This window comes from Wolffia australiana, chromosome 13 (genome assembly GCF_029677425.1).
Source record: "Wolffia australiana isolate 7733 chromosome 13, ASM2967742v1".
In the NCBI taxonomy this organism is placed as follows: domain Eukaryota; kingdom Viridiplantae; phylum Streptophyta; class Magnoliopsida; order Alismatales; family Araceae; genus Wolffia; species Wolffia australiana.
Window position 1 is genome coordinate 8,788,451 of NC_135847.1, and position 22,480 is coordinate 8,810,930.

Sequence of the window (22,480 nt, forward strand, 5' to 3'; positions counted from 1 at the left end):
CCACCATCGCCTGTGGTTTGTCCAATCCGCCCTTTCCGACTAGCGTTTTGTGCAACCACAGTGAGCGCACTCAGGGCCAATGCTACAGCCCCACGGTTCCCTTGTTGTACCATTATCGACGTCCTCTCCAACTCTCAGGCTGCAGTATGCGCTTGCTCTGCTGCTAACCGCGGGTTTCTCGGCGACGCAATCACCATCCCACAAGATATCGCCAGGCTTCTTACATTCTGTGGTAAGACTGTACCCGCGAACTTTGCTTGCTAAGGCCAGCGTTGGCCGGGAGAAGCCAACTGTTTATTTGTTTGCTTGATACCCACTCCCGATATTCGTTCCTGTAACCGGCCGTGTTTTTTAATGTTTGTCCTCCTCGCGACGAATTCCATGTATGTTTGTACGTTGACCGAATGAATAAAACCCATCTGATGCCCTGTTGTCTGGGTGGAAAACCATAGATTAAGTCGATCACAGGAGACTTGTTAAGTGGCGATGGGGCACCCACGCCTCGATCAAACTTTCAGACTGTATTGCATTATAAACATTGTTTCTGCTCTTCATTTCTTCACCGTTACACCCTTCTTTAGATCCTGAAGACAAACAAGCTAATGTCCACGTCTAATGATTGGGAAGGATATGATATTGATGTTGTTGATACCGATTGATTTAATGACCGATCTTCACCGAAGGAACGCTGCATGTGCTATTAAAAGCCTATCCTATAGTTAAATGGAAAAAAAGATTATTTTAAGCTTCCTTGTGCCACGCGAGGAGGCGTGGCAAACAATGTCCTCCCTAAACAAAGCGAATAATGATTCAAATAACGCGTAACTAGGTAGATATGGATGACACGCCACGAAGTTTACTCTGGGTAAGTACCAAGTTTATTCTATGGCAGCCCAAAAAATTAAATATCTAAGAGCCACAGGAGCCAGGCGACGGCTCAAAGATTTGGCCTCGCTTAAGATCAAACTTCCAGGCTATGTATTGCATTATAAACATTGTTTCTGCTCTTTATTTCTTCCCGGTCCCACCATTCTTTAGATCCTGAAGACAAACAAGCTAATGTCCATACCTAATGATTGGCAAGGATGTGATATTGATGTTGTTGTCACTGATCGATAGAATAGCAGAGTTTGACCGAAGGAACGCTGCATGTGCTATTAAAAGCCTACCGTATGGTTAAATAGATAAAAAATTATTTTAAGCTTCCTTGTGCAACGCGAGGCGGCGTGGCAAACAATGTCCTCCCTAAACAAAGCTAATAATGATTGCAATAACGCGTAATTAAGAAGATACAGACGACACGTCACGAAGTTTACTCTGGGTAAGTAACAAGCTTATTCTACGATAGCCCAAAAAATTAGATATCTTAGAGCCATAGGAGGCTCGCGACGGCTCGAAGAGACAAAAAAGTGCAAAGATTTGGCCTCGCTCAAGATCAAGAAGAAGAAAGAAGAAGAGAAGAGAGAATAGAAAAAGAAGAAAGAACACCGTCAATACGTTAAGATCGTTGTATTCTCATTAATATACAAATGTTTCACATTTGTTCTTATTTATAAGGTTTATATTAAAACGATATATTGTTAATTTGTTTTAATCATAGCCTTTTCAACAAGTATAATGGCTATGGTCCGAACTAATCCTAGCCGTTGGAACTTTTTGTGTGCATGCTTGTTTATTTTTAATTGTAGCTGTTATAACAAGTATAACGACTATGGTTCCAACTAATCCTAACCTTTAAGATCCTATCTATGTATAATCCTATTTATATTGAAACCTATCTATGTTTGAACTTATACTGAATCCTATCCAAACTATTATCTAATGAGTATAAGGGATATGTGTCCCATAATTCCTATCCACTCTAATAGCCATATTGGTGCACGTCAGCTCGGTGAGTTTCTCCGTTTCTCTTCACCCCCTGTCAGGCGCAACGACTGTTTGGGAATATTAAGCTTGAATCTCTGGAGTAGAAATCTTCCCCTCAGAAGGGGTTTTGTCAAAGCATCCGCCAGCTGCTCCTCTCCTTTGACAATTTTTACTCCAATGTTTCTGGAAGCAACCTGTTCACGAACAAAATGGAAATCTATTTGGATATGTTTAGTTGTAACATGAAAAAGCAGGATTTGCTGCTAGATAAGTTGATACTATGTTATTGCACCATTTAACTGGATTTTTTTCTTGCTAAATTTGGATTTCTTCGAAAAGTGATTGAACCCAAATAATTTTAGCAGTACAATTAGTGAGGACTTTGTATTCGGCTTCTGTACTTGACCATGAAACCATTGGTTACTTCTTGGAACTCCAATAGATAAGATTCATACCTATGTATAGAAGGAATGCACTTGTTGAGCCTCTGCCTATCTTATTACCTGCCCACTCTGCATCACTAAATGCATTTAAGTAAAATGTGAATTTTCATGAATAATGAGACCGTAAAGAATAGTACCCTTTAGTATCTAAGTAAGTGCTTAAGAAATTACCAATCACCGATCGTTAATGAGTGGATTTTATGGCAAGTTCTGCTGACTGCAAATGTAATATCTTGACGTGTGAACGTAAGATATTGGAGTGCACCAACTGTATGACTGTAGATGGTACCATCTGTAGGTGAAGTACTTAATTCAAGCGTTTCGGACGAAATACATGGAGTAGACACAGATCTGAAATCTCGCATTTATTTTTATTGACTTAGAAAATATCCATCACAATATTTAGTATATTCATCCCCAAAAAAAATTAAGTTGGTCCTAAATCTTTAACTGCAAATTCAGTGTGCAAATGTTTAACAAGATCGAAGATGTTAAGAGTATTAGGACCTAGAATCAGAATGTCATATACATAGATTAAGATAAAAAAGTAGGTTAAAAAATAAATATGTGTCAGTCTTTGAACCAATAAAACCAAATTTTTGTAGTCAAGAGGTATACTTTGTAAACCATGCATGTGGAGACTGTTTCAGACCATGTAAGTATTTGTTTAGATGACATACATGATGAGGGTACAGTTTATTTTAAATTCTGGTACTTGTTCCACGAAAACTGTTTCATGTAAATCACAACAAAGAAAAGCATTTAATACACCTACTGGACATATCTTCCAATTCTTGCTTATTACTAAGGACAACATTAACCGAGTAGTAGTATGCTATATCATCAGACTAAATTTTTCATTAGAATCAAACCCCCTCGCTGGTTATATCCTTTCGCAACTAATCTAGCCTTATATTTGTCTTTATCATTGGTGGGTTTATATTTTAATCTACAGACCTTTTGCCACCTATTATATGAAAATTGGGATAACGTGGAACAAGATCCTAGGTGACAATCTGCATATAATCACTAAATTCAGTTTTCATAACCTGAATCCATTTTTCATTTATAGATGTAGTGGTAAACGAAGTCGTTTGAAGAATATTGGATATACTAATGCTCGTACATTGTGGTATGAGTATCTGTTTGAAGAAAAAAATAGTTATTTTGGACTAAAATTTTTTTGATGCTGGTCAGGTTTTGTTTCTTTTGTATACAAGTTTATAATATTTTTTGTTTCTTAAATAACATCTGGTTCACAAATTTGATGAAAAGTTGATACAATCTCCGGATACTTTTCAGTAAGAACATCAAGATAATCTTTGCACGTGTTATTGAATTTAAGAGTACACAATGTGTCGAGATTTTCAGTTGATTTGAAAGGCAGTTGATCATTACTATGATCAGATGCTTAGTGGAATTTGGTTGGTTATAGAGCATTAGTTGATAAATTTCTATATAATGAAATAGAAACTGTTTGGGAAATATAAGAATCATCCGGATGAGTGCCTAAAATTGCTTCTGAATAATCATTTCCTAAAATACCACATGACGTAAGATATAAATCTTACCTGATTGAAGTAAGAGACACCGCTTTCTAATGTGCATTGAGCTGTACCAGAAAAAAATGCATGTCTCTGATCTGCCTTCAAGTTTGTTATAAGCATGCGGTTTTAAATATGGACAACACAAACAACCGAAAGTTCTCACAAAAGTATAATCCGGTAAAGTTTTGAACAAAATCTCATATGGGGATTTTATTTTGTATTTTTGTAATCAGACAATTAATAAGAAAAAAACATGTGGAAACTGCCTCATCCGAAATATATTTTGGCATGTTAGCATGTTTCAATAATGTGAGCTAATTTCAATTATATGGCGATGTTTTCTGTCAGTAGTCCCATTCTGTTCAGGGGTATGATGACAATACACCTATGAATTATGCATTTGGATTTCAAATAATTAATCAGGGATTAAAGTTATCCTCCTTAATCAGACTGTAAATACTTTATTTTGAAACTTAGTTGATTTTCAACTCGTTCATGAAATTCAATAAAAGTAGACATAAAATCATTTTAAAAGGGTAAATCAAAGTATATTTAACAAAATCATCAATAAAGACAACATTATAAGTAAACCACGAACGTGAAAGCATAGGACAGGGGCCCCACATACAGACTGAATTACTTCTAAACATTTATTTGAGACATGATTAGTGGGATAAACTGGATGCTTATGAGATTTTGCTAAATTGGAAGGTTGACCTATGAAATTAATGCTGTTTTGAAACACACGGAGCCCAAATTTACTTATAATTTAACAACAATACAAAATTAAGAGTGACCAAGACGAAAATGCCAAGTCTCTGACTATGCTTTTTCCCAAACGAAAATGTATTTTCAAAGGTTTTGATTTTCAAGATCATAAAGCGCATATTTAGTTGTCCCTTTGAGTGGAATCTGACTGGTTGCTTTGTCATCCACAATACAATAAAATAGTGAAATTCAATAAATTTTTTTTATCCATAGTATTAACAGATAGCAAATTATTTATTATGACAGATACATGTAAAATATACTTTGAATACAATATCATTTTAGAATTTAATTTTTAACGAACCAACTGAAAAAAAGGTGCAAACCTGTACCATAACCGAGTCGTTGTTGATGTTTTTGTTGGTAAGGTTGTGGTTGAACTAGTAAGTATTGATATGGTGTGACATGATGTGCTGCCCCACTTTCAAGATACCAGTCCTGATTTTCTGATGTAGTAGAGACAAATGCTTGTGCATTTGATTTTTGATTTTAATTCCAAAATCTTGAATTGTATGAATTCTTCTGTAATTATGGGCACTCTCTTGCTTCATGTCCGAATGGAGAGAATAGTTGACATCGAGGTAGAAATATTCGATTTCTTCCTCTTCCTCGTAATCTGTTTTGACAAAAAATAATGTTTTGACCATAGTCTGTTCTCTTGTAGCTGGATCCTTGTTGTCCTTGTTTGAGTCTGCAGGTTGTTAGCCCTGGGCGGAAAGGAGTTCCTATTGTCTTCTTGTTCAAAAACCAGAAACGGCCAATGTATTTTTAGGTTAGCAACAATCTCATCAAAATTCAAATGACAAAGGTTTGCATTCATAGTAACCACAAATTGTGAGTATGCTAATCCCAGACTCCTTAAAAATGTATAAATAGCATGTGACTTCTTCATAGGATGACCCATTTGGTGGAGTAATTCAGCCACATCTTTAAAATGTTTTATGTAATCATTATTAGACCATGCACCTTTCTTCATTTTGTGGAATTGTCTTTGAAGTTCCATGACTCGAATAGATTCCATCCAACAAAAGTGTTCTCAAACTTTTTCCAAGCTTCTCCTAAGGATTTTGCGCCAAACCGATCCAGAGATTGTCTCATGGAGAAAATCCCAAGGAACATAAAGTGCACCCTGATTCATCAAAGTGCCTCTCAGAGTCCCTCTCTCTCTCAATCTCCCTCGCTCTGTTAGTATCCCCTCTCTCTTTTTCTCGGACTCTCCCTCTATATATCATTTATCTCGTATCAAAAAATTATAGATATAACACCATTTGTTTATAGGTTTTGAATTGAACTCTCAGTTGATATAAATAACACCATTTCCTATGAACGTGCAGGTGGGGTAGATTTCTTTTGACTCTTGCTTTTGTCTGAGCCTTCTATTGGGCATGTTGTCGGGCTGCCTTGTGTTATGCCTTGCATGATGCTTCCACTTCCGCCCCTAAGTGGGCTTGAGCACTCTGCAAATTCCAGCTGCTGGCACTTTATGTTTACTTAAGCATTCTAATTTATTTATTCCTTTATTTATTTGTCTCTTTGAATTTGACTTCCCCAATTAAAAACATAAATTAACGCCCTATAAAGAGAACTCAACTAATTTAATATGTTTTAAATTCTTTTTTACTAAAATTCATGGTTTTTTATTTCTGTAAAATTGTAAATAAAAGTGTAATTTTAATCGAGTGGCCTATTCAGTGCTGAAAGTAAGATTTCACATTCAAATGATGACAATATAAGCAAACTGATCCGAATCAAAATACAGTGAACTTCATACATCCTATCAGGTTTGTCAAGCTTTTATTGAGAAAATATACGATGAATGGGTACATGGATGTTAACTCATGATAAGTTGTGATCAAGAAGGGAATGGAGGAAATGATACATGACACCATGTAGGATTATACGTAATATAATGAGGCAGGAAAAAGGGCGACTACAATGATGCACACATGTATAGAAGGAGAAATTTCAACCCAAATTAGGTAAATCAATAATGGGAATCTTATGAACACTGAATCACCAAACCAGGTAGGCTTGGCCAAGAAAAAAGCTAGGGGAAGGAAATCCTTGACTTTCACTTAAAATATCTCTATTTGACCTTTCTAGCACTTGAACCTATTGATCTGTCACTTTTTACTTTGTACTTATTAGAATCCCAGCCTGTAAGAAGTGATGTAATAAATTTATTCCATAGGTCTCAAGTCTCTATAAGCAACTTATTATGCACAAGGGCCTCATTTTGTCATCTTTACTCCAATGATTTACATTGATATTCAAACCTACTGAATATCAATGTTTATTCATCAACATGGAAGTTCTTCAAACTGAGCTACCTCTCCCCCTTCATGATATGCATGAACCATAGGATACCTTAACAATGAACATATATTTTTTCCAATAAACTTATTCATTTCATTATGCTCACTCTTACTAATAGAAATGACTTCTTTTCCCCACACAGGCCTTAAAATTGGAAAAGACCCCAAAATATCAATACCCCATCAATGAAAGATATCTGCCTCAAGAAAAGGTTGAAATGTCATGCCTTTTTATTATTTGGATTAAATACAGCTTTTTGTTCTATGCAACTAGAGCAAAAAGTAAATGGAAGGTTCAACAGTTTGGCTAAAAGGAATCCTATTGTAGGACCCTTAACGGCTGTGAGTATACATTATGGATCCCAAAATTTAAAAACTTTCCACTGATATTCCTTTGATACACCTGTTGTATATACACTATCAGCTCTGAAATGGGACAACTTAGGATCCCCATAAGATAGAACTCAATATAAGACAACACACTAATACTGCGTTATGTGAATGTAATTTACACATTGTTATGCATTTGTATAACCATATATCCATATCGTCAGTCTTAAAATAGTAACAACAAAACCTTTAGCCCAATTATGACTTTCTCATTTTTAATGATACTTTAACCATCTTTTTTTACAACATATTCTTAAAAAGCGTTACTTCCTGATTCAGAGTACATTTTTTCAAATTTGTGGACTTTATATATATACATACAAATATTAATTTCCACAAAAGCATTTATGGTTATTATATTTGAATGACTTCAGCTTCAGTTTATACTGCTTTATCTCAAACTTGTGCATCGCCGAGTGTTGCCATTGTATTCTATCAAAGGAGAACAAATCAAAAGCTTGAATTTGCAATAAAAACATCAAAAGTGCCGAAATCAGTAACTAACCATTTTTTTTCTTTCCATCTTGTAGGAGTAACATAGACAAAGAAAAGAGAGATTTAAATCAAAATAAATGCAATCCGGATATTGATAAAATAATAATGCTAATCATAGCATAAGTCAAAAGTTGTGGCAGTACATGTGGCAGACAGATGTACCATTGTGATTGGTTAAAAACACAAATGTTGGTGACGCGGCATGTGAAAATGTGCCGCCAGGTCCTACAACAACTGGATTCCCTGATGTGTTTTCTGATGCAAATGAAATGCATTGTCAGGTTGTCTTATACAAATATAATATAAATAAAAAAATTATGACATTGTCTGCTCAAATGCAACGCCACATCATGATAATTAAATAATTAAATAGTTATAGATTGCATTCCCAGAGTGGCTGATAATGGAATATGAGGCAATCATACAACTGGTTAACATAATGATGATTGTATATTGTCAAATGTATCCATAAATTTGCTTCTTAGAGTTCAGGGCTTCCTAATACTACAGGCTTTATATATTATCATATACATAACACATGCGTCTATCATCTCTTAATATTTAATCGACCAATACTTCGAGTGGACTTCGGCGGCTTCTAACATACGATAAAAAAGAAGGAAGCAAATTCATGTCCAAGCAGATTGAACACTTATTTATTTTTCAAGGTATTAATTTTTTAACCTTTTATTCTGGCTGTTAGATCAGATACTATGGATCTGTTCAAATTGCAGCAATTGGGTACATATAATAATTATTGCAAAGAAAGAGAATGTGCCAATATCCGAGCAATGAAGTACTCAGCTTTGAGATGAATGGTGTAACTTGCATATAAAAAATATGTTATTTTACTTATAAAAGTGCATACAGAAAAAATTTAGAACTCCCATAATCAAGTCAGCAAATTGGACAAAATTCACTATAGTAAAACATGAATTACAACAATCTACACTATTTACATGGTTTTTCCAACTAAGGTTTTCTACATATTTAGAATTTATGGTTATGTCAACATAATGTAATCTCCAAATTTATGTCTATAGTCAAGGCATGTAGATAAAGCACTGCTTATATTTTATGCATGTAAAGGCATTCTTCAAGATATATTCCTTTACGGTGCATCCTGCCATCATATTATTCTCTAACCTGAACAACATCCTCTGTGTGTCTTTGCACCTCAGCCGACCTTGCTTGCCTCTGAACCACCAGATCAGCCAATCGATTTTCATCTCAATCTCCCTCTCAACATCTATATATCTTATTGCTCAAACTAATTTCCCACCACATACATCTCTACCACCGGCCCCATATGTCGCACCTCCTACATCTACCTTGAGATTTTCCGCACCGCTGATGACATCAATATGTAAAGATAAATAGACACAGATATATTGATTTTTATCCCTAGGTCATTATATATAGAAGCACTTAGAAATCGGGGGAGATGTACATAGATAGATATGCACATTTAGACAGGGTGATGAGAAGTCCAAACTTAAGGAGTTATGCAGTTGTTTTTATTTAAAATTAAAAAAATATAATAATGAATATTACTTATAATAAAGCATAAAAATATACCTTAGAGTATTGATCCACAACAAAGCAGCAATTCAATTTAAAATTTTGTTACAATTCTAAATAAATATAGTTTGCTCATACCTCAAACGTATATTTCAAAACTTTGTTTTGGATTCATTAACTTCATATTTGAGTATAATGGTAAGAAAGTGGTTCAAAATATTTATATAATTGATATTAAATTTATTTATTATTTCATAAAGAAATTTATATTATTAAAACTCAAAAGTTGCTGAATCAAACTCGTAGAAAAAATAATAGGAATGATAAAGTATTTGTATTAATTTTTTACCGAAGTATTTTAAAAGCTAAAAAAACTGGACATAAAAAATATGATTTTATACATTTTATATATTCACCTAATTTTAGTGATAACAAAATAAAAAATAACTTGTCATTTAGGAATGGGCTATATGTTGAAGGGTCCCCTTGTCAAAGAGAGTCCTTATTATGGATAAAAGAACAGGATGTGGTACCTTAAAATCAGAGTAATTATATAGTGGAGTTTGAATAAATACTAAGCATTGTGGACCAACAAAATTATTCGTAAATCATTAAGGGATAATATGCACTATGGAGTATACTGTTTTTGATTTTAGAGAGAGAAAATATTGAAAATGGGCGAATAAAGAGATAAAGTGATGTAAATGAAAGGACAACTAGGGGAAATGGATAGGGATGGTGATAAAACTTTAGATATAGGTTCCTAATGCATTGATAATCTAGGCTTGAGCCCATACATGTCTTTATAATATGTACGATTATGTGTGCCATGATCAGGTTTTTCAAAGGCAATAAAGGGACCGGCATAGAGGAACACATCAAAACACTAACCTTAGCCATGTGTGACAGCCAGCATTATTAAGAACCATGTTCTACTGGCACGTCATTGATTTTTTTTTTCCAAAGGCAAAAACACGGTGCCGGGTAAGTCCAACCCTGCGGGTGTGCCCGTAGACTGATCCAGCAGTGCCTTGGATGCCACCCGGGGGGGGGCTTATATATAAAATGGAGTATTTATCAGCGTTCATAGCATGGAGCAAGCATAAATATCCCAATTAGACTCGGATCCCAGTCGTCCACGCCCATATGCAGGAAAGGAAAAGATACATAAGTGATACCTGGCAGGTGCACGGAGAAGAAGTTTACCAAGATAACTGGCTCGTCATTGTTAGAGCACGTCCAAGATGAGGTTTACCAAGATAGCAATAGACTATTGATTAAATGGGGCATGATAAAAAAATGTCCTTGTATTGTTTTCTAATGTTCTATTATTACCACTCCTTCCTCTTTTTCTCATTTGTGGAAGTTGCACTTCTCGAGCCCTTTATTTCAACATTGTGCTTCTCATTCAATGTGAAATTGAAAAATAAATATACAAGTAACATTGTAATGGATAATATGATGATGCGCGTGGACATATTTTCTTCATATTTTTTGATGAAATTTTATAGAAGTAGATACTTTCTTTTAACAGATGTATACAGGTAATTTTTAATTGTTCCAATCAAGGTTTAGTTCTACGTTGAAATGGGAAATATGGATAAGAAGGCTTTAACATGAAAACCTACTTAGAGGACGAGCATCACAACATTGATCATGATAATGTATAGCGAAAACTCAAAATTTTTGTTTCGGATTCAGTTGAATTAAGTGTTGTGTCAGAGGGGGCAAAATACAAAATACATGTGGGGCGTCATCATAGAAAGCTCCATATTATTAAGGTGGATGTGTAAATAAAGATAATATTTTGTGTATATATGCTTAAATTTATTATATCCTCAATAAAGGTTTGTATTTATAATATCAGTTGTTTACATGCACCGAAATTGTATGTAAGCTATTCTAGTGAAAAAAGATAATGAGTAATTCTAGTCAGTAGTGATAATCATGAATTAATTGACATCCAGAATCTTGTCACCCGTGGTTGAGGATTACAATTAAATGGCTCTCCGAATTGAAAGGGTGATTATAAACTCAAATAGTTGCATCCGATTATATCTCGACAATTTTTTAGCAGCGAGTTTCCGAGACAGATCGTCTGACCTATTTAAGCAGAACATGGGCCTGTCATTATAATAAAAGAGGTGAGATGTCGACCTTATAGACTATACGCGTACCTTAGAAAAAACAGTTGATCCCCTTTCATTATGGTGAAAGCCACAACGCACCTTCTCTGAAAGAGACTCTCAAATTTGGTCAAGGGCAGTAGTAAATCATTCATCAGTCATGCCTCTCTTTACCAAAATAGAGTATAGAACCTATTAAGATGCACTACCACAGAGCTCTAATACCACGCTGTAATGACCATGAGACAGGATCCAATCTCCGCCCTTGTTTTCATGAACATTATCTTGGAATGCAGAACTCCCCTTCGTGCATACCTTACCTTGAATACGCGGTCTGCCTCCAGCTGCCATGTGTCTTCTGTTCCTGGCGTGCTGTCCGACTATGAGGCTTACGGCTTCAGGCCTCTGCTTTACTGCCCTAGAGTATTTACAGTATTTAGTGTTGGAGTCCTTTTTTACACGAGAGCTGTGAAGATCTCGTGATCACAAAATATAAGCGATAATCAACACAAACATAGAAAACACAACCGGTTTAATAAAAGATAGAGATAAAACGCGGGGTTCTATTTGCAAGGATATGAACCGAGTTCCAGAGCCATAAAATAAAAGAAGTTATCTCGGTAAAAGCGTCTGTAAAATATGTCGGTAAAAATTGTTACGGATGCTGAATTACAATCTTACCAGTGTCGGTTGATTCGAATCTCTATCTCTTGTTAGCCCTTAATGGGCCAACAAGAGAGAGAAAAATACAGAAACGATAATAATCATATCAACACTCCCCCTCAAGCTGGAGCGTGGATGTTTTCCACACCCAGCTTGGAACAGAGCTCCTCAAACCTAGGGGCATGAAGCCCTTTGGTGAAGATATCTGCAAGTTGTTCAGCGGACGGAACATATGGCGTGCAAAAATCTCCCGATTCAAGCTTCTCTTTGATGAAATGGCGATCGATCTCAATGTGCTTTGTACGATCATGCTGAACGGGGTCATGAGCAATGCTAATCGCCGATTTGTTGTCGCAGAACAGCTGGACAGGGGAGATAACTGAACACCGTAGCTCACGAAGAAGCTGGGTAATCAAAAGTGATTCACACAGACCATGCGCAAGGGCATGGAACTCCGCTTCAGCACTCGATCGGGAGACCACCTTCTGCTTCTTTCTCCTCCAAGTAATCAGATTGCCGCCCAAGAAGGTGCAATACCCAGATGTGGACCGACGATCAACCACAGAACCGGCATAATCGGCGTCGGTGTAGACTTCAAGACGTAGGCTGGTATGGCGATGAAAGAATAGTCCACGGCCAATGGTGCCCTTCAGAAAACGGAGGAGATGATGAGCGGCATAGAGATGGCTCCTACGAGGAGTCTACATAAACTGACTCAGAACACCCACTGAATAGGCAATGTCCGGACGAGTGTGGGTGAGATAAATCAGTTTGCCCACAAGTCTTCCATATGGTCCAGGCTCAGCAAGCTCATCATCCGCATCGGCACCAAGTCGATGATTCGCATCAATCGGTGTCGAAATAGGCTTGGAGTCCTCCTTTCCAAGCTCACAGAGAAGATCCACAGTATATTTTCTCTGACAAATGAAGATCCCGCCTGAAGAATAGGCCACCTCGATGCCAAGAAAATACCTTAACGGGCCAAGGTGGCAAATAGCAAACTCGGACGAGAGATACATAGCCAGCTGAGTAATGGTCTCCGTATCATCACCCGTGATAATAATGTCATCCACGTACACAAGAAGAATAGCGAGTCCCCCTGACGTGGAATGGCGGTAGAAGAGGGTATGATCTCCATTACACTAGCGGTAGCCCCGGTGCTTCATGGCCATTGTGAAACGGCCAAACCATGCACGAGGAGGTTGCTTCAAGCCATATAAAGCTTTCTTCAGGCGACAGACAACTGACTTTGGAGTCGACGGCACTATAGAAGTATAGCCAGGAGGTAGTGCCATGTAGATCGCCTCAGTCAAATCACCATGCAGAAAAGCATTTTTAACATCATATTGCTGCAAAAGCCAGCTACGATCTGCAGCAAGAGCCAAGAGAATCCGGACAGTATTCATCTTGGCGACAGGAGCAAACGTTTCCTGATAATCAATGCCATGCTTCTATGTGAACCCTTGCGCCACAACACGTGCTTTGTGTCTCTCAATAGAGTCGTCGGAATTGTGCATCACAGCATAAACCCAACGACTACCCACCAAATGCTTGCCCGGCGGTAGTGGAACAAGATCCCATGTCTCATTTAGAGCAAGGGCATGGAGCTCCTCCTCCATAGCCTGACGCCAATGCGGAAATGAGAGGGCAATGTCCACCGTCTTCGGAAGGGAGATGGCATCAAGGGAGGTAAGAAGGGCATGATAGGATGAGGAGAGACGATGAGAGGAGGTAGAGGCTTCTAATGGATAGAGGGAAGAAGGAAGAGGGGAAGACAACATGGCTAATGAGGAGTTTTGTGGAGGTCTGGAGGAGGAGGGAGGAGGGACGACTGGAGAAGTGGCAACCCGAGCCTTGCAACGAGCAAGGGTGATACCGTAACGCTTTTCAGGCGGGCAGCGGCGTATAGGAAGCGGTGGGACCGAAGAAGGTTCGGCAGGAGGGGAGAAATCAGCAGTAGGAGTAGGAGGAATCTCCATAGAAAGTTCGGACACGGGGGCTGGTGGGGAACTGGGGAACACGGTCTCTATAGGAACCACGAGAGGAGACGCGGTTCGAGGAGTAAACGAGGAAGGGCTAGGGACTGGTGACGAGGTAGAGGGTGGAGGAAGAATGAGAAATTCAAGTGGATCGGGTTGAGGTGAAGAAGGTGGTAGAATTGGAGGAGAAGGAGAGTAATATGGAAGAAGTTCATCAAAGGTGGCATCCTTGGTGACGATAAAACGACGAGAGAGTGGATGATAACAGATATAACCTTTTTGGGTGGAAGAGTATCCAACGAACACACACTTGAGGGCTCGAGGGTTGAGCTTATCACGACCGAGTTGATGGTTAGGTGCATAACAGACACATCCGAAAACACGAGGGGTGAGATTGGTTTGGAGAGAGAGGTTTGGAAAAGAATGCTGAAGACGATCAATTGGAGTGGAATAGTCAAGCACTCGAGATGGGAGGCGATTGAGGAGATGGATTGCAGTGGAGACGGCTTCACCCCAGAAATATTTAGGCACATGCATGTGGAAGAGAAGGCTCCGGGTCATGTCAAAGATGTGACGGAATTTTCTTTCTACAACACCATTTTGTTGGGGGGTATATGGGCAGGAGGTTTCATGGATAACGCCTTTTTCTTGGAAGAAGGTGCTCAACGTGGAGTTGACGTAGTCTTTAGCATTGTCGGAGCGGAAGCGACTAATGGATGTAGAAAATTGGGTTTGAATAAGAGAATAGAATTGGGGAATAACACGAGATATCTCCGATTTATTTTTTAAGAAATACGCCCAAGTGAATCGAGTAGCGTCATCAATGAAAGTGCATAACCACCGAGTGCCGGAAGTGCTATGAACTGGGGATGGTCCCCACACGTCGGTGTGAATAAGAGAGAAGGGAGTCGATGAATGAGAGGACGAGAGAGGATACGTAGTACGATGATGTTTTGCCATTCGACAAGCGTCACAAACAAACTGGTCCACAGAATGACCTTGAAAGAGTTTGGGAAATAGACGATAAAGAGTGACGAAGGAAGGATGGCCGAGACGTCGATGGAGAAGCCACAAACGCTCGTGAGAGGCCGAAAGGGAAATGGCGACAGCAGCAACAGCAAGAGAGGTCGAAGGAGGCCGAAGAAGATAGAGCCCCTCATGCTCCTCAGCAATGGAAATCAGCTTCCCCGACACCTTATCACGATAAAAACATGAAGTAGAAGAGAATGTAAGATCTTGGTTCAAATCGCGAACAAGGCGAGATAAGGAGAGAAGATGATGGGTAAGACGGGGAACATGAAGGACTTTAGGTAGAGTTATTGAAGAGGAGAGGACCACACGACCAATTCCTGCCACGGTGAGAAGATCTCCGGAAGCAGTCTTGACTTTGGAAGATCCAGAGACGGGTTCATAAGTCACAAAGGCTCGGGGATTAGGTGTCATGTGAGCGGTAGCACCGGAATCAAGAAGCCAAGCGGAAGATGAAGAAGGGTTTCCGGAAGGGAATGGAGATGTAGAAAGAACGGTGGACATACCTGCGTGGGCCAAGCAGCATGAGCCCATGACTGGAGGATCAAGTAATCGGCGTAGACATTCTATTTCCTCCAGACTAAAACTGGTGGGCGAGGCACTTGTCGGGAGAAGACCATACGGCAGCGGTACTTGACCCGGAGTAGGCACGTGACTCACAGAAGGTGCGACAGTAGCAAGATTGCTCTATTGCATGCGTTTTCGTTGAAGCTTGTAGCACGTCTCTTTGGAGTGACCTCGCTTCTTGCAGTAGTTGCAAAAGAGCGAAGGATCACCCTTAGGAGACTCCTCGGTCCGAGCAGTCGGACTACGCGGCAAAGTGCCGGGTGGTGTAGTCGTCGATGGGCGCGCAGTCGAAGAGGACTGTGCTACAAGTGCCGAAGCCGAGTTCTGGGTCTGCTGAAAGGGAGATTCTTCAACCCTCACACTGCGGAGTGCATCCTTGAAGGTAGGACCAGTCTCCCGATGTATAAGCTGAGCCCGTACCGCTTCATATTCCGGGTTCAGTCCCATAAGAAACTGGAAAACCCGAAGTTGAAGAGTATATTTGCGGTCCACCAATGAGGGTCAGCGGCATGTAGTGGTCAATCTCATTCCACAACGAAATGAGCTCCGTCTGTACTCCATGATAGACCGGTCCACTTGACGCAGGTTGGCGCCCGATGCACCAATTGCAGAATCGCAATGTTGTGCTTCTTGGAGTGGCTCTCGAGTGCCGCTTCCCAGACCGCCCGAGCCGACTCTAGAGACAGGAATTCACCCTTAACATTGGGTGAAATAGTGTCCAAGAGCCAGCGATGAACCACCCCCTCAATGTCCAGCCAGTCATAATACTTGAGATCGGTCCGGGGAGGTCCGTCTTCTAGAATATGGCGCATGAGACGCCCCTTTAAAGTGATCTGGATGTACTGGCGCCATTGCAGAAGATTAAATCCAGTAAACATGCCATCCGGAGGCATCCTAGACAGAGAGAATGGTCCAGGGGAGGACAACCAATTCCCGGACTCAAGAGGCACCGCAGATGCATGTGGCGTCGATACCGGCGTCGAGTCTGGCGTAACAGTAGAGGTCTGGGCTTCTGGAGAATCAGCAGCAACCGGATTCGTCATTGTAGGATCCGGAGACTCAATCAGAGTAGACCACGGTCAGAAGGTGCTGCACCGAGCAGTGGGATCGGCAAGAGCTGATGGCTCGACTGAGACAGATACACGGCACGGTGGATGACGCGGCCGAAGTAGGCAGATACACGGCGCGGCTGACTGCTGCGCGTGGCACGCGGCTGCGTGTGAATGGCTGCTACGCGCGCCGGGCGGCTGCGCGCGGCGAGCGGCTGGCGGCTGCGCACGCGGGCGGCGCGCCGCGCGGCGGCTGGCGGCTGCGCACGGCTGGTGGCTGCTTGCGGCGGGCGGTTGCTCGCGGCAAGCGACGGAAGATGGCGCGCGGCGAACTGCTGCACGCGACCCCAGATGCAGGATACGGCAGACGGCGATGGACCGGAGTGCGAGATCAGGGGGACGTGAGAATCGCCAGAGATCGGAGCGCAAGGTCAAGACCAGGAAACCCATATTAGGGTTAGGGTTATGGCTCTGATACCATGTGAACAAGAAAACACTACTTGATAAAGAAATGAAAGATATTACAGGGTTTTATAGGAAGCCCTAATGGGCTGACTAGAGATAGGGCCCTTAATGGGCTAACAAGAGAGAGAAAAATACAGAAACGATAATAATCATATCAACAATTACTATAAAGCAAATTCGTGTACCCTTCTGGCCTCTGATTGGCTGACAAGAGTTGGAGAGAGAGAAGAGAGGGAGAGTGAGAGAGAGAAGGGAGTGAGAGAAACGGCTGAGAACGGTTGCGTTCTCTCACTCCCTCTTCTATCTCTCCTTCGTCACTCCCTCTTCTATCTCTACCTCTCCTTTTCCCTCTCTCCTTTCTCTCCCATTCTCTCTCCCTCTCTCTCTCGCAATGCTCGCTCCTTGTCTCCCTCACGCTTTCTCAATATCGCTCTCTCCCTCTCTTCCTCTCCCTCTCCCTCTCTCTAAACCTCTCTCCATCTCGCTTTTTCTCTATCGATCTCTCCCTCTCCCTCTTTCTCTCTCCCTCTCGCCTTCTCACTATCCCTCTCTCCCTCTCCCTTCCCCTCGCCCTCTCCCTCGCCCTCTCCCTCTCCCTCTCCCGCTCACTCTCTTCCTATCCCTCTCGCTCTCTCTCTCTCCAAAAGACTCTCCCTCTTTTTCTCTCGCTTTCTCCCCCCCTATCTCTTTCTCTCTCTCGCTCCCATTCTTGCTCTATCTCCCTCTCCCTCTCTCTCAACCTCTCTCCCTCTCGCTCTTTCTCTATCGATCTCTCCCTCTCCCTCTTTCTCTCTCGCTCTCGCTTTCTCACTATCCCTGTCTCCCTCTCCCTTCCCTTCGCCCTCTCCCTCTCCGTCTCCCTTTCCCTCTGACTCTCTCCCTCTCCCTCTCCCGCTCACTTTCTCCCTATCCCTCTCTACATATTTTTTCATCCCCTTTTACGAATTGCTTCATCTATTTCACAAAAATACGACGCCATCACGTGAAACAGGGTACCAATGATCATCCGGAGTCATTCTCCTCCCTCTTCTAGGGTACCAATGATCTTAGGGATTGTTGCTCATCAATTTTGAGGGTAATTTGAGCACTTAATTCGTTTTATCCTATCATAGGAAAAACATACGATTTCATTATGTTGGAATTTTCCTTCTTTCATGGTTTCTTTTACTCTCGATGAATATCACGTTTCACTTTATTCCGTATACACAAATTTAAATTTTTATCACGTTCATTAGTGCCCTTTGAAGTTCAAGAATAATATTGAAACTTATTCTTAAATCATATAAATAATTTTGTAATTTTTTGACAGATTGGAGGGATATATTCTTCAATCTGCGAGATAGATTCGCAGATCTGACTATTTTTACAGTGTCATCTCCAATAGGCTGCGATAGAGTAAGACTATCTCTCTCAACTACTGGATTGATTACGTTCAGGTTTGAATTTTCTAATGGTTTCTTTTACTCTCAATAAATATCACGTTTCACTTTATTCACTGTACATAAATTTTAATTTTTATCACATTCATTAGTGCCCTTTAGAGTTCAATAATAATATTGAAAATCTCTATTACTAAATCATATAAATAATTTTGGAATTTTTGACAGATTGGAGGGATATATTCTTCAATCTGCGAGATAGATTCGCAGATCTGACTATTTTTACAGTGTCATCTCCAATAGGCTGCGATAGAGGAAGACTATCTCTCTCAACTACTGGATTGATTACGTTCGGGTTTGAATTTTCTAATGGTTTCTTTTACTCTCAATAAATATCACGTTTCACTTTATTCACTCTACATAAATTTTAATTTTTATCACATTCATTAGTGCCCTTTAGAGTTCAATAATAATATTGAAAATCTCTATTACTAAATCATATAAATAATTTTGGAATTTTTTGACAGATTGGAGGGATATATTCTTCAATCTGCGGGATAGATTCGCAGACTAGACTATTTTTACACTGTCATCTCCAATAGGCTGCGATAGAGGAAGACTATCTCTCTCGATGAGTGGATTGACTACCCTATGATTTGATGGATTGAGGTAATTTTTTAAAAAATTTCAAAAATTCTGACCATCGTTCTACAAATTATAATTTCGGAACAGGCCTATCCGTTTAACCAACCTTCCGTTCATCTCGCTCTTTAACCAATCTTCAATCTTTGAGAGATCGGAGGGATATAAACTTCAATCTACGGGATAGCTTCGCAGATCAGACTATTTTTACACTGTCATCTCCAATAGGCTGTGATAGAGGTAGACTATCTCTCTCAACTACTGGATATATTACGTTCGGGTTGGAATTTTTTCATGTTTTCTTTTACTCTCCATAAATATCACGTTTCACTTAATTCAGTATAATACTGAAAATTATTCTTAAATCATATAAATAATGTTGGAATTTTTGACAGATCGGAAGGATATATTCTTCGATCTGCAGGATAGATTCACAGATCTGACTATTTTTACTGTGTCATCTCAAATACGCTGCGATAGAGTAAGACTATCTCTCTCAACTACTGGATTGATTACGCTCGGGTTTGAATTTTTTAATGGTTTCTTTTACTCTCAATAAATATCACGTTTCACTTTATTCACTGTACAGAAATTTTAATTTTTATCACGTTCATTGGTGCCCTTTGGAGTTCAATAATAATATTGAAAATCTCTATTACTAAATCATATAAATAATTTTGGAATTTTTTGACAGATTGGAGGGATATATTCTTCAATCTGCGGGATAGATTCGCAGACCAAACTATTTTTACACTGTCATCTCCAATAGGCTGCGATAGAGGAAGACTATCTCTCTCAATGAGTGGAATGATTACGTTCGGGTTTGAATTCTTTAATGGTTTCTTTTATTCTCAATAAATATCACGTTTCACTTTATTCCGTATACACAATTTAAATTTTTATCACGTTCATTAGTGCCCTATGAAGTTAAAAAATAATATCAAAAATTCTTCTTAAATCCTATAAATAATTTTGGAATTTTTTGACAGATCGGATGGATATATTCTTCAATCTGCGGGATAGATTCGCAGATTTGACTATTTTTACAGTGTCATCTCCAATAGGCTGCGATAGAGTAAGACTATCTCTCTCAACTACTGGATTGGTTACGTTCGGGTTTGAATTTTCTAATGGTTTCTTTTACTCTCAATAAATATCACGTTTCACTTTATTCACTGTACATAAATTTTAATTTTTATCACGTCCATTAGTGCCCTTTGGAGTTCAATAATAATATTGAAAATCTCTATTACTAAATGATATAAATAATTTTGGAATTTTTTGACAGATTGGAGGGATATATTATTCAATCTGCGGGATAGATTCGCAGACTAGACTATTTTTACACTGTCATCTCCAATAGGCTGCGATAGAGGAAGACTATCTCTCTCAATGAGTGGATTGACTACCCTATGATTTGATGGATTGAGGTAATTTTTTAAAAAATTTCAAAAATTCTGACCATCATTCTACAATGAATATTTTCGGAACAGGCCTATCCGTTTAACCAATCTTCTGTTCATCTCGCTCTTTAATTTTATGACTTTGCTGTTCCTTCACACCCAAATTAATGGTTGGCACACATTAGTAGGTTTGTATACCAAACTCATCTATGAATACAACAGTTACTGAGGGCAACTGTAGGGCGGAAAGAAGTGCGTATCGCCGATCAACGGGATCAACAAATGTGAGCTCACTCGTCGCCGCTACTGTCAATGTGCAAAATGTTCATTCACATTTTCTCGGAGGCATGAATGCATCCTGTGCTTCGTGCCACGCAAAAGTTTTGGATACAAGAACGCAAACCTGGTTCCAGTCAGCGAAACCCTGTGTTCCACTTATGCTGCAAGGATGGGAAAGTCGCATTGCCAACATTTCCCAACCTGCCAGCATTGCTTCTTGATCTGCTCCAAGGTACGACGGAGGAGTCAAAACACTAGCGCAATTTTATTCGAGCTTACAATTCAGCTTTTAGTTTCACATCGAGCGGTGCAAATTTTGAAGGTACTCTCACCGACAATTATGCCGGTGTGTATACGTATCGAATCCAAGGTGCTATCTATCATCAGATCTCAAATGCTTTGTTGCCCCCTGTTGGTCATGCTCCCTCTTTTGCTCAAATCTACATCTACGACACAGACTACCAAATAGAACGATGAAGCTCAATCTTCTCTGATCTGCATCGCAACATCCTTGAAATGATCCACTATTGTCTGAATGTGGCCAATCCATTTCTTCATCAATTTCAAGCAAACAACGAAGCACTTCTCAATGCATCCACCCAAGAGTTCGAGCTACGAGTTGGCGAGCCTTCCATCCCTGACAGACGTTATGATCAACCCACAGGCTCTAAAATTGTTGTTCTCATGACTGGAGATGGAAATGAAGGCGATGGAAGGCGCAGCATTGTTCTTCGCAAGCGTGGTCGAGGGCTGCAATTCGTGAATCAGCTCCACGGAAGTTATGATCCGCTCCACTTCGTGTTGCTATTTTCTTATGGTAGTCTGGGGTGGAGCCCGCAGCTAAAGGAAAGAGCCCAAGTGATGATGAATCAATTCTACGCCTACCACTTCATGGTTCGTGACTCATCAACAGTGATTCATCTTTCTGGCCGGCTTTTCCAAGAATATGTCGTGGGATGCTTACGCTAAGGTTGAAGAATCTCGCCTATACTGGATTCGATGCAACCAGGCAACGTTGCGTTCAGGCCTCTATCGAGGGTTAGTTGATCAAGTTGCCATCGACGATGTTGCTATGCCTGCGGGGAGGATGATCATTCTCCCACCTTCCTTTACTGGCAGCCCATACTACATGCAAGGGTTGTACCAGGATGCTATGGCCATTGTACGAAAGATGGAAAAGCCTGATTTATTTATCACAATGACTTGCAATCCAAAATGGCTCGATATCACACAAGTTTATATCTGGCCAGAAGTCGAAAGATCGATTTGATCTCTGTTGTCGCATTTATCGGTTGAAACTTAAGGAGCTCCTCCATTTGGTAATCAAAAATAAAATATTTGGCAAAGTAAATGGTCGTGTGTACGTTGTCAAATTTCAGAAACGTGGTCTCCCACACGCGCACATGCTATGGGTATTGGATGCTCCATACAAGCCAAAGACCCCGGAGGACATTGATAAGATAGTGTGTGCTGAAATACCAGATCCCAGCGACAAGGATTTGTTTGACTGTGTGACAACACATATGATCCATGGCCCTTGCGGTTCTGCAAACC